Source organism: Mercenaria mercenaria, chromosome 3, assembly GCF_021730395.1.
Source record: "Mercenaria mercenaria strain notata chromosome 3, MADL_Memer_1, whole genome shotgun sequence".
In the NCBI taxonomy this organism is placed as follows: domain Eukaryota; kingdom Metazoa; phylum Mollusca; class Bivalvia; order Venerida; family Veneridae; genus Mercenaria; species Mercenaria mercenaria.
In genome coordinates, this window is record NC_069363.1 from 15850072 (window position 1) to 15862425 (window position 12354).

A 12354-nucleotide genomic window follows, 5' to 3' on the forward strand; every position below is an offset into this window, starting at 1 on the left:
CAGAATACACAAGTATATCAAGAATATATGATGATGTAGTTAATTATTATTATAAACAAAATAATAAGACTACTGGAAGTCTTTTAAATAGATTAAATTTTAAAAAAAATGTTTGGATTTGTTCATTTTAACTTAGAATATAAAAAGGAAGTAATAACAGAAGATCCTAAGCATATTACATTAACAGTTAAGTTAAATATTCCACCAGCAGCTAATATTCGTGTTTACGCAATTGTATTGTATGAAGAAACAGTTGAAATAAATACTATTGGAAATGAACTTGTTATCGTTTAAAATAAAATTAAATTAAAATAAAGTAAAAATTAAAATAAATATAAAGTATATAATGGCATCAAATTATATTGAATATAAAGTTAATCTTACAGATGGACAGAAAAATATTTAGCACAAGCTTATAATAATAAAATTCCACATACTTTTAGATTAAAACATGAACAATTACGTGGAAACTTCCCTTTACTTTTAACAAAAACACAAATTAATCAAATTGAAAAGTCTATCAGAAATAATAAGGGATTAGAAATTACAATTTCGAAAAAACAAATGTCCAGTCAAGGTCAAAATGGTGGATTTTTAGGGGCTTTAGCTGGTTTGCTAGGGAAAACAATTCTTCCAATGGCAGCAAAAATAGTTCCAAAAATATTAGCTCCTCTAGGCATCGGCGCTTTGTCTGGGCTTGCCAGTACTGGTGTAAGTAAAATACTTGGAAATGGTATGATTTCAGTAGCTTATAATGAGAGAAACATGATATCACCATATCTTACACCTAATCAAAGAAAACAACTAGTGGGATCTGGACTGATTAAATTAACACAAAAACAAAAACAAGACGGCGGGTTTTTAGGCATGTTGGCTGCTAGTCTTGGAATACCTTTGATTACATCTTTGTTAAGCGGTAAGGGACATGGTCAGGGTATACAGATTGATTCTCAACGGAGACCTTACAGACGAATTCCTATAGTAAAAAAAAATAAAATTTATAAACAAACCTATTTCTAACTTTGAAATTGAACAATGGGTAAAACAATTGAAAATTAAAATCTTTAGGGGTGTATTTAGTAGAAATAATTTACCAAAAACAAAAGCAAAGGACGAGTGCGGAATTATAAATTTGGACGACTCTGTTGGACCTGGAACACATTGGGTTTGTTATGTAAATAACATGTACTTTGACCCATTTGGACTTCCTCCACCAAAAGAAGTAATTAAATATATACCCGGAGTCAAGTATAACAACATACAATATCAAGACAAAACAAGTACACTCTGTGGTTACTATTGTTTATTTTTTATAAAAATGTTACAACATGGTAAAACATTTATGATTTATTGTATAAAATGCTAAAAGTTAATAATCAAAGAGCAAATGAACAAACAATTATAAATTATTTTAATAAAAAGAGTTAAAATGTATCAAGAACATAATATTCTTTACAACTAACAAAAATGTACCATAAACGTTATATTCCATACTACTCCCAAAAGCGTTTATCAACCATGCGTAGGATTATACCATAAGTATACGCTTGAGTAATCCTTACAACGTGAAAGTATTATAATGTTCAACCATGCGTATGCCTATGCCATATTCAAATGGTTGAGTGATTCTTACAACGTGAAAGTATTATAATGTTCAACCATGCGTATGCCTATGCCATATTCAGATGGTTGAGTGATTCTTACAACGTGAAAGTATTATGATGTTTAGTCATGCGTGTGATTATGGCATAAGTATACGCTCGAGTGATTTCAACAACATAAAAGTTTAATGTTCAACCATACAACGGTTGAATAACTACTGTGAAATAAAGTTTCATTCCTTCAATTCTACCGTTGTATGGTTTTTATACTAGCAAAGAAAGTCCTTGTGTGTCATCTGATACAATATGATAGAATGTTCTGGGTGTGTACGGTACTAAATCCTTTCTTTTCATTTCTCAATAATATTTTCACATATCCCTTGTTATTAGAGTCTAAAATCATATCCTTTTTATTCGATTTTATTAATTGATCAATTGTTTTTCAAGTTTGATATATTTGTAGACAGTTAGCAGTTCGTTGGGTGTAAGTCGATTGGATAAATTTGTATGGGAATTTAGAAACTGTCTTATTTACTACCTGATAAAGCGAGGTAGTCTACCTGCGTTAACCTGCTGTGGGTTATAAAATAGGCTGATTGTTTTTTCAGTATGGGTTTTAAAGTTTCTTATGGCTTTTTAATGAAATATATTTTATATAAAATGTATGGGGTTTTTTTTGGTTTGTTAATACCTGTGGAAGTTAAATCAGAGGTTTTTATAAAGTTTAGTAAAAACATGTGGCTTTTGAATTGTCCGGCATTGGTCAGTCCTGACCAAGGACTATAGGTTAAATAAGGTCAAGCTGCGCCAATTTCTGTAATTCTTATACTACTCACGCAGCGGTCTATACGATGTAAGCAAAATAAAAAATTACTTGACCAAATAATTCATGGTATTTGTTGATTTAATCCATTAAAACTGTATCTAATTCATCAACCGACCATGTATAGTATGCAATTTGATATCATAATAAATTTTTATACAGTTTCCACCGGTAATTATCAAGCATCTTATCCTCATTAAAACTCAGATCGCTATTAAACTATTAAACGGTTTCATCATAAACACATGCATGTAACATTGGATCAGAAGTAAAACCTGATACTGACAGATGGGAGTTAACGCATTTACACGTTACTAATTGTTTATACGAAGTGAGATAGCAGTGTTCAGCTAAACTTCGAAATGTTCAGCAAGGGTAATAGTGAACGTTTGCACTAATGACATATTACGTATTCTAAAATGCGAGATATTTTCGGATAATCTGCATAAATGTGTATTTGCCTAATGTGCAAAATCGGGTTTCTAGCATTTGTATTCTTCTTTTGACATAACAGAACAATGTTTTCATTCTAAGAATGTGATTTACGAGTTTACAAGTGAATAGATATACCGTTTACGGTATTCTCATAAATATGATCACCTGTGGATTTTTTTCATCGGTTTATTAACAGGAATTAGCATAGGTATTATGTCGCAAGGTATGGATTTTCACATTTTGCAAACGAAAAAGAAACTGATAAATTTTATTTTCTCATCTGCTCTTGAAATGTGAATCTGTATAAAATTGGTGTTAAACAAAATTTATCAATAATTAGTGACCACTATTTCGAAAAGGCTCATCAAATAATATACCTTTCCAATTTGTTAAGAAGCAACCTTTAAACAAACGAGCTAAATGTTAAAATAGAAGCAAAACAACCATTACGCTGTAGTTTAGGTAATAAATGCCCCTATGCAAAAGTTATAACATTTAAAACGGACATACATGTATATGCATTTTTATTACATGTTTTAAGTGAATTATCGAAATATTTGAGTAAAATATATTTAGTATTTTCACAGTGAAAAATATCAAATATATTTTTCACTTGTAAGAACATATAAAATGAGTAAAGTTAGTCAAAACATGAAATTAAAAGTAAATTGGTTTGTTTGACATGTTGTCAGAATAATTTGTACATTTGATATATTGATAATTTTACACATATGCACAGATAGTGCTTGACTCCCTTTTCATGTTGTCATTGCTATAATTATTGTTGAATTGCTGTAAATAATAGAATTTGGGTCATTTGTGGCTGATTTGGGTTCATTATGGGGATAGCTGGATCCCAGCATCACACATTATATCATATACAAAAGTTAGAGGGAACCAGATATTTGATAGAGCAGGTACTCGTTGTAAAACGCTATGTTTAAGACACATCGAGGATTCAACTAATAATTTATCCCAGTACCTTGATAAGGAGACTATTGCAGTTTCCCTGTCAGGGCGGATAAATTATTAAAAAGAAGACGTTTGGAGTTCAAAGACTAAAGAAGAGTTGCAGAATTTCAACAAGGTTTCAAGCCATAGGGCCAGCGCATAGGAGTTTTACCATTAGGATAGTTGAATGCTATAGATGATAGCAAATATAGGCTGAGCATCGGAAAGCTGAGACAGAGACCCAGAGTTTGGTAATCTACTAAGATAGTAAGAGAGTTCCAGCTTATAGACGGTTCAGCATTACTGGTGAAGTACAGCCAAGGCATCGGGGATATACCTATATGGTATTTGAATGCTACATATGATAGCATATAGGCGCTGAGCCTCCAGGAGTCAGGGCAATCATAAGAGGACAGAGGCCGAGCATCTATGCGATAGGACTCGTATGTTGTTGATTCAAAGACATTGTCTGACGGGAACTTCAACAAAAAGACCAGTCAAGTATAGAGTCTCCAGCCTATAGGAGTTTGAGCTAATTGAAAATTGTTAGTTTGAAACATTTAGTGATTCGACTGATCTCTGAAATTGTCTAGCTCATTATTAAAATCATTTACGAATCATTGGTACACGAATCATTTAGGCAAGGTAGCCAGAGGAAAATTCTATATATGAGATATTTGGTCTCACCAGCTCTAAGTTTTAACAAAGGATATTCAACATCGTTTGTCAGCTAGTCTAAGACATAGTCAACTTATCGATTGGACCCAAACCATTGTTCAAGATACTAAAGGCGTAGGCACTTCCCTGGGTCATATAACCCGTATCCTGACATGTCAGATTAACACATTTTTCACTCGTGAATACCATCATACCTTACGTTTTCACCCGCTCGTGGTGATATTGTATCTGGTGTTCACTAATGAAAGATATTAAACGAACAAATATATACTTGAAAATTGGATAACAGGTCATCAAATACAAGAAATAAATATTCCGTGAAATCAAATTTCTTCTAGTACTTTCTGTCGATTTCGTTTTGTTTAAGAAATGGTTTGGTGAGACTTTTGAAAACGGTTTTTTGTATAAAAGAATTAAATTGCGTCTCTGTTGTGTACAGTTTCATCTGCTAATCTACATTTCCGTTGCATGTTGACATGTTATCAACAAATTATAAATTTACTCTATCTTTGCAACTGCAGATGTTAATTTATATGAAAACCTAATGTTACTTGCTACAAGTACCAGATGTAACAGATACCAGTATAAAAAATTGTAAAATAATCATTAAACAAATCTGAAAACGTGCCAAACAGGCAGAGAAAACGTCATTTATGTAGGCTGACTCGATCCTTATGAAATAGCAGTGTCATTGGTAGATGAATGGTAACTAACATTTTTGAAATTGTCTTTCAGATCGATCCCGATAAAGTTAGAAATTTTCTTCTGTTTAAGCTGCTTTGTGAACGAGAAATAAAATACTTAACATTTAGTAAACATTACATTCCAAGTTCCAAATTACAATTCATGGTGCATAAAAAAAGAATATGAAGACAATACTTTTTAGGGTAGAAGACACAGGGATACATTTAATGGCAAAAAAAAAACAACAAAAAGTGAAAATAACTATCAAAGGAAACAGACGTGACACAGTTGCCATTATGGAAACCGGAGCTAATAGTCAATGGAACGGAAAGCAAACCATTGACACAAATGCTACATACAATATTTAAAGGCAAATGAAGCGAATCGTTACCATTAATGGTGCAAACAAAGAAGAATCACACACTTACCATTAATGGCGGCCAACAAACAGTGAAAACTACTGTTAATGCACACAGTAGCACAATTATTTGTATTTCGGCTTCTCTTGGCTTCCTCCATTGATTCCGGGATGTTACAAATTCGTCGAATTCGGGTAGAGAATGAATTAGAGCGTATACATGGTGACTATCTCGCCTGAACCTCGTTTTCAAAAAAATTATCACGAACTAAGCATTACATAAAACATCCATTAAAATCAAAATTAAGTTTGTACACGCGCATATCTATCCATAAACTTCTGAAACAATGTTTTCAGCATGAAAATATATATAACTCCATGTTCTCGGGTATTCTTTTTCGCACTAACAAAAGCTGAATTAAGACAATGTTCAATATTATATAACTCCAAGTCATGGTATAGGAATACAACCATGTACTGTGTTTTAACGACATCGGCTAAAGTCAACTGCCATGGCACATATTACAATAGGAGTTAGAAGCCCAAATGATGCCATTAACTGAGTGCATCTCCTCCAACGCAGTGGTGCCAAAACACCAGTAGGGTGATAAAATAGAAACGCCAGCTGGACTTGCTGAGCACTAAAGAGTTAATATGGTTGCACATCGTCCTCTTTGAAGAGTCTGAATCGCAATGCTATATTTATAAATAGTAAACAAATTTTGCTTTATTATATTTTATTAAGAAATGTCCTATAACAGTTTCTGTCACAAAAATAATTCAAGTTCTTTCACACTGTATGAAGAAATAAAAGAAAACTTAGATATACCGAGCAGCTTAATAAAAATCTCGGCTAAAGAACATTCTAAACCCAAAGGAAAATTGTAGGTCGTGATCTACATTCAAATTATAAAACCTAGTATTTTCGTCTTGATTGCAGCGTGTTGTTAATGCGGACGAAATTTGTTTTTCAATCCTATCTGTGTATTTAACTATCCAGCTAATGTGACGAAAACTGCATTCCATTTATGGCTGTATAAACATGGAAAAAGTTGACTGGAATTAATTGAATTAAACAATGAATTTAAATACTGTTTGTATCATATCTTTAAGATTTATTTATTTATGAACAGTGCCAAATTGTTCGTCCGCCGGTGCGCAAACTTTCAAGTTCTTAAATGGGACATAACGGAATAGGACTTCATTCCAGTGACAATACCTACAGCAATGTCCAGCTAGGAAATTGCAATAAGGACATCATTCAGCATTGAGGTCAAAGTCAGTAGCACGTATTTTACAGTTCGACGATAATGCTTTGCGGAAACAGTTGAGAACTCGTCCATTATCTGGCCGAAATAGTTCTTACAAATGGCTCTGTGTTACATAGAGCAATTAGGCGGCAAACTGATTCAAGCTATAATGAACCACTTGATTTCATTGTCCTTCTTGCTGATTGCCATCAGAAATGGCGGAAGGTTACTGACTTTGATATGAAAAGTTACTTCTGAATCAGGTTATCGCAAAAAGGTCTTTTCAGACATTTCTAGCATTTTGTTTATTTTGATAAGACTCTTTGTGATTTTTTTGCACGATTGCATAACATTTAGTAGTATTCATCTGGGAGACTAAGTGTCTTGTATGTGACTTTCTTCTTAAACTGATCAACAATAAACAATAATATCTCCCGTAAAGTCTATTAGTTCAGATGAGTGGATAATGTTATAGTGGCGTTAATAAATTCTATAAAACAGCAGGGAATTTCACTATTTAATTCCCAAACGTTTTTGCCACAACGTGATAGAAGTTTTGACAACTGAATAAATACCTATTATCACAGCATAAAAAGTTAGCAGTTAATCTCTACAGGATTGATTCGCTTGTAAAATGTCTACGTTCTTTTATTTACAGTTGTTTGTTCGGGGGCAATTTTTAAAGCTAATCAATTTTTCATTGATGAAATAATCATTACGGATCTACTCCACTGGAAAAAGAAAATTATCCTGAAAAGAATTGGAAAAGAAAGGTTATCGTTTTCCATTATTAAAAGCTAAAATTATCTGCATTGTGTCCATGCGACTTGAATCCCAAGAAAACAAAAAACACGAGGAAGTTTTCAGTTAGTATATAGTGTAGCTTAAACTTCAAACCTATTGCCTCTCATCCCTGTGGCTTTGTGATGTCATATTAGGAAGTTATCCAGCTGACCTGTGGAAGTCGATGGTTAAACTTACATGCCATCCATGGCTTGAAAGGGACTTAAAATGTTCCCTGTGATGAAAGTTATGTTTGAATGAGATAAAATAAATCCAAATCAAGAAAATTGTCTTTTATATTCTATATTCATTTCGTATATTTATGATATTTTGGTGCATTGAGGAAGTGAAGTGATATATCGAAGGGTGAGAGCGAAACAAACAGTGTTCTTTACCTCTAACAGCTGCCATGCTTGAAATATGTTCTATAATTCTATTATTGTTTTCACATTTTTTATTGTCGAGCCCGATTGTGGTGAGCTCGATATAGTCGTCACTTTTGGCGGGTCGGTGTATGTGCGTGCGTCCGTGCGTGCGTACATCCGTCCGATTTTGTCAACACCATAACTTTGACATGCATGGATCAATCTTGTTTATATTTGGCATGAATGTTTACCTCAATAAAAAGGAGTGTCATGCGGAAACCCCATACTCCTATCTCAGAGGTCAAGGTCACAGTTGGAGGTCAAAGGTCAAATTGAAGTTTGTCCGGAGCATTTCTTCTTCATGCATGGTGGAATTTTGATGTAACTTGGCATGAATGTGCCCCATTACGAGTCGGAGTGTCATGCGCAAGAAGTAGATCCCTAGGTCTAGGGTCAAGGCCACACTAGAGGCCAAAGGTGCTGGCGGGCTCGACATTCTGCCCGTGGGCATGCAGAATGTATTTCTAGTTTTCTCAAGTTTCTTTTCAGCCGTGATACTGGGCACCGACTGTACACTGACGATTGTATGCCAGGCGACTTGGATTAGCCTTGATTTTCATCATATAGTTTTTGGGTTAGAGCTCTCTCATTTTGCCCTTATTCCGCCTTATGTTTATCTTTAAATACCAGGATTAGATTGTTCTGTATGTCACAAGATGGACCTTTTTTTCTCATTCGCTTGCTTTCTTTACCTCTGATGGTTTTATACACTGGTCATTATGTAACAGTGAATACAAATTTTAGCATATTAAAAACTTTCGTACATTGAATAATTTATTATCCAAATATATTCTAAATAATGTTATCCAATTGATAATAAAACGACTCCTAAATTATGTAACAAAATATTATTTCAAAATGTTGAGTACGCATTTTAAAACAGATATCATTTTTTCATTATTTTTCAGATTTTATCCAAGCTTTGCAACATCAATTTTGAGATATAGAAAATACACTAGTTTTCATTTTGTATTTTTCTAACGTATAAATAAAATTATTTTATCACTTACAGTTTGTCATCTCAATAATTGATGTATATTATCTAACGTACATGTAACAAATACGAAAAATGTTACTCTATGTAAGATGAATAACTTTTTTGTTCATTAGCACCGGTATTCGCAATAGGGGTAAAATGACCTCAAGGGGAGGGGTGGGTTATGACTGTTTGTTACAATAAGGCTGTTATTATTATCGTTGTCATTATTAATACTGTTATAACAATTATTATTATTATTATTATTATTATTATTAATATCATTATTATTATTATGTACAACGCCACTGAATATAGCATTGTTTAAAAATAGGTTTTTAATCAAATTATCCAGTTTCAGTTTCAGTAAACTTTAGAAAAATCTGCTGCTCAGACTGGAGGAAGACCAGAAGTCCCTGAGTTAATATTGTTTCAAAAGAATTGCGATAATATACTGAACATTTTCTTGACTTTTGAGCTCATTTCAAACATGTGTAGCATCATTTTCTGTCATATTATTCTCGTGAAGTATACCAATGTCATAAGATAATACCTTAGTCGAAAGAAAGATGGAAAGTACTTGGCTATCGATGTTTAACGTGTTTGATATTTAGCTAATTTTAGCTTCAAAATAGGTAGAAATATCAGATTCTGTTCTTAAATATTTGAGCAAAATGAAGAAAACATGAAAACAAAACAAACTTAACCGTTACAAATACATATTTTGTTATCCCATTTTCGTAAAATCTAAATAAAATCCATTTTCTGCTCATTCTGCGCGTTTTCACGTGCCTGACGTCATAATGACGTCATTTTGGCGTCGTCGAGTAACTTTGAACGTCAATGACGTTACCAATTTGTAACTAAATGCATATGCTATCAATTGATGTATTTAAACAAAAATTAAATTCATTATGAAAAACACAGTGTCTGAAAATTTAAGTGTACCCCCATTTCTTTTCAATTTAAGTAAAAAAATTAGGGGTAGTTGTCTAAAATTGAGCACGATTTCTTTAATCTCAATTTAAAAAATGGCAAACAAGCAGATTTACATGCCAAACTAATCAAATAACAATTATATGATAGTCTACCAACATCCCTAGTGGGGTGAATGATTTCAGCTAGTAGCCGGGGGACTATTAAAGGTGATTAAGTATGGTGCAGTTGTTTGTTACTTCTTGTAAACAAATTGTTTTCAGAATGTTTGTATGCTGTAATTTTACTTGAGAAAGGTTGCAAAAGTCGTAAACAGTTCTCATCAGGTATGATCAGTAGCCCCGTTCAGTTTAGCAAACAGAAGTAATATATTGGTTTTCTGACAAATAAAATTCTATTAGTGTTAGAACCTAGAAAGAAAATAACGATAAATGTTATGTCAGGAAAATGCCCGACGGTCGATTTCAATTGTATTCTAATCAACAATTTTTCATAAACAAATATGATAATCAATCTTGGTATGTAACTATTGGCATGGCTTGATTAATGATTTATAAAAGTATAATTTGTAAAAGTAGCATTTAATATTAGGTACAAAGATAAAGTTGATTTCCCAGAAGACAAACTTTAACAAGACGCACCTATACTGCTTTACTCGTGAAGTGTAATCAATTTGGCATGACTATTTGTTTCAATTTATAGTAACACGTTTCAGCAGTAATAAAACTTCGTCCCGCCTGAAGCATTTACCAGAGTTTATTTTTTTCATTTTTCCTGTAGTATAAACGGCAATAACTACAGGCTTCTATCATGAAAAGTTACTCATGCAGATATAAAATAATTAATTTAATAGTTATTACATCTTACCTGTCAGAAATTCTTATGTCTTGATACATATTCTGTACATTTGTAACATTTCTTTCAGGATTGGTTCAAGCATTTAAAGCCATCTACTTGTAAAGATATCAAAGATTTCATGAAGACACATTTACTTTTTTAACTGTTTCCATTTTATGACTATTCATATATTTTAACGAAATATATGCCTGTTGACCGAGAAGAATTTTTTTCAAACGTCGATATATTGGTGGGATGATAAGAAATGTTCGAAAGTAAGGCAAACACAAACAAATTTCTTTATGTTTACCAAAACAATGTCGCTCAGTATATAACTTTGACACAAACGTAGTTGGGAGCATTAACATTTTGCATCATAAATATTTAGTTATTAGCCATAGGGAGACACGCTGTTATGATATTTTTATCAGATATTAACATAATGAGCATTATTACATTATTCCTTATATACATCGCCGGTCTAAAGTTTGTGCAGGACTTGACTAACTCCTACATAGAACATTATAACTCCTACTTATGACTTACTAACTCCTGTGTAAGGCTTACTCGCTTGTAACGTATACGAAGGACATAGTGACTCATACGTAAGACTTAATTAACTACTACATAGGACATTATAACCCTACTTATGACTTACTAACTCCTGTATACGGCTTACTTGCTTGTAACTTATACGTAGGACATAGTAACTCATACGTAGAACTTAACTAACTACTACATACCTACTTACACTAACTCCTCCATTCGGCCCACTAACTCCTACGAATGACTTACACTTAATCTACATTGGACTTGGTCCTCGTACCTAGGAAAAAGGAGGTGATAACGGAGGGAAAAAACAGTACTTTGTAGGGTTCATGTGTCAATTTGCACATTAATCTACAAATTCAACATACAAATTAAGGTAATCCCCATTTAGAGTCTATAACTATCGCTTCATAAATAGTATGAAAAATTAATCTACTATATTTTCAAAGTTAACTGAGTATACCGATACCAGGTTTGCATCGTATCATTGGAATGTGAAATTGTTTTGTAAGCGTACCCACTTATCCACTGAAACACCGTATATTGTATACTAAAACAATAAGTATAGTAACAATTTATATAGATACTTTGGTGAAGAATACATCTCTCTTACACTGAAGCAAACAGTAACTGTTAATGTTCCAATCGCAAAACCACAAACATTTTAATTAATTGATATCAGAATTTCTAGTATCAACTGACAATGTCGTTTCCCTAGTTTTATATTTCACGAATTTTGCTCTGCATAATATCTATAAATCCCAACAAACTAACATTCAAATAATTGGTGATTATTTTGTTGATATAAGATAATGGAAAAACATTGATTTTAAAGTGAATTGATTGTTCGAAATAGGTCTCAGAAAAAATATTATTTCTCTCAAAGGCCGTTTCAGACATATAAAAAAATTGTTTATTTTTAACGAGACCCCATTGACCTATATTTGTAAGACAGTGTAACCTTTAGAAGTATTCATTTGGGATTTTAAACTGATTGATAATAAAGTTTCCCACGCAGTCTTAGTTCAGATAAGCGTGTAACGCTATAAGTGTTCATCAGGTCTAGCA

General features: G+C 32.7%; 1 protein-coding gene across 1 annotated transcript in view; it reads left to right on the top strand.

Moving 5' to 3' along the window:
- The first annotated feature begins 2739 nt into the window (after nucleotides 1–2739).
- LOC123525379 (prostaglandin E2 receptor EP4 subtype-like) overlaps nucleotides 2740–12354 on the top strand; it is a 35863-nt gene continuing 26248 nt past the window's right edge. Inside the window, exon 1 of the mRNA XM_045304382.2 lies at nucleotides 2740–3082. The gene's annotated coding sequence lies outside the window, so the exon portion shown is untranslated. The remainder of the gene's footprint in view (nucleotides 3083–12354) is intronic.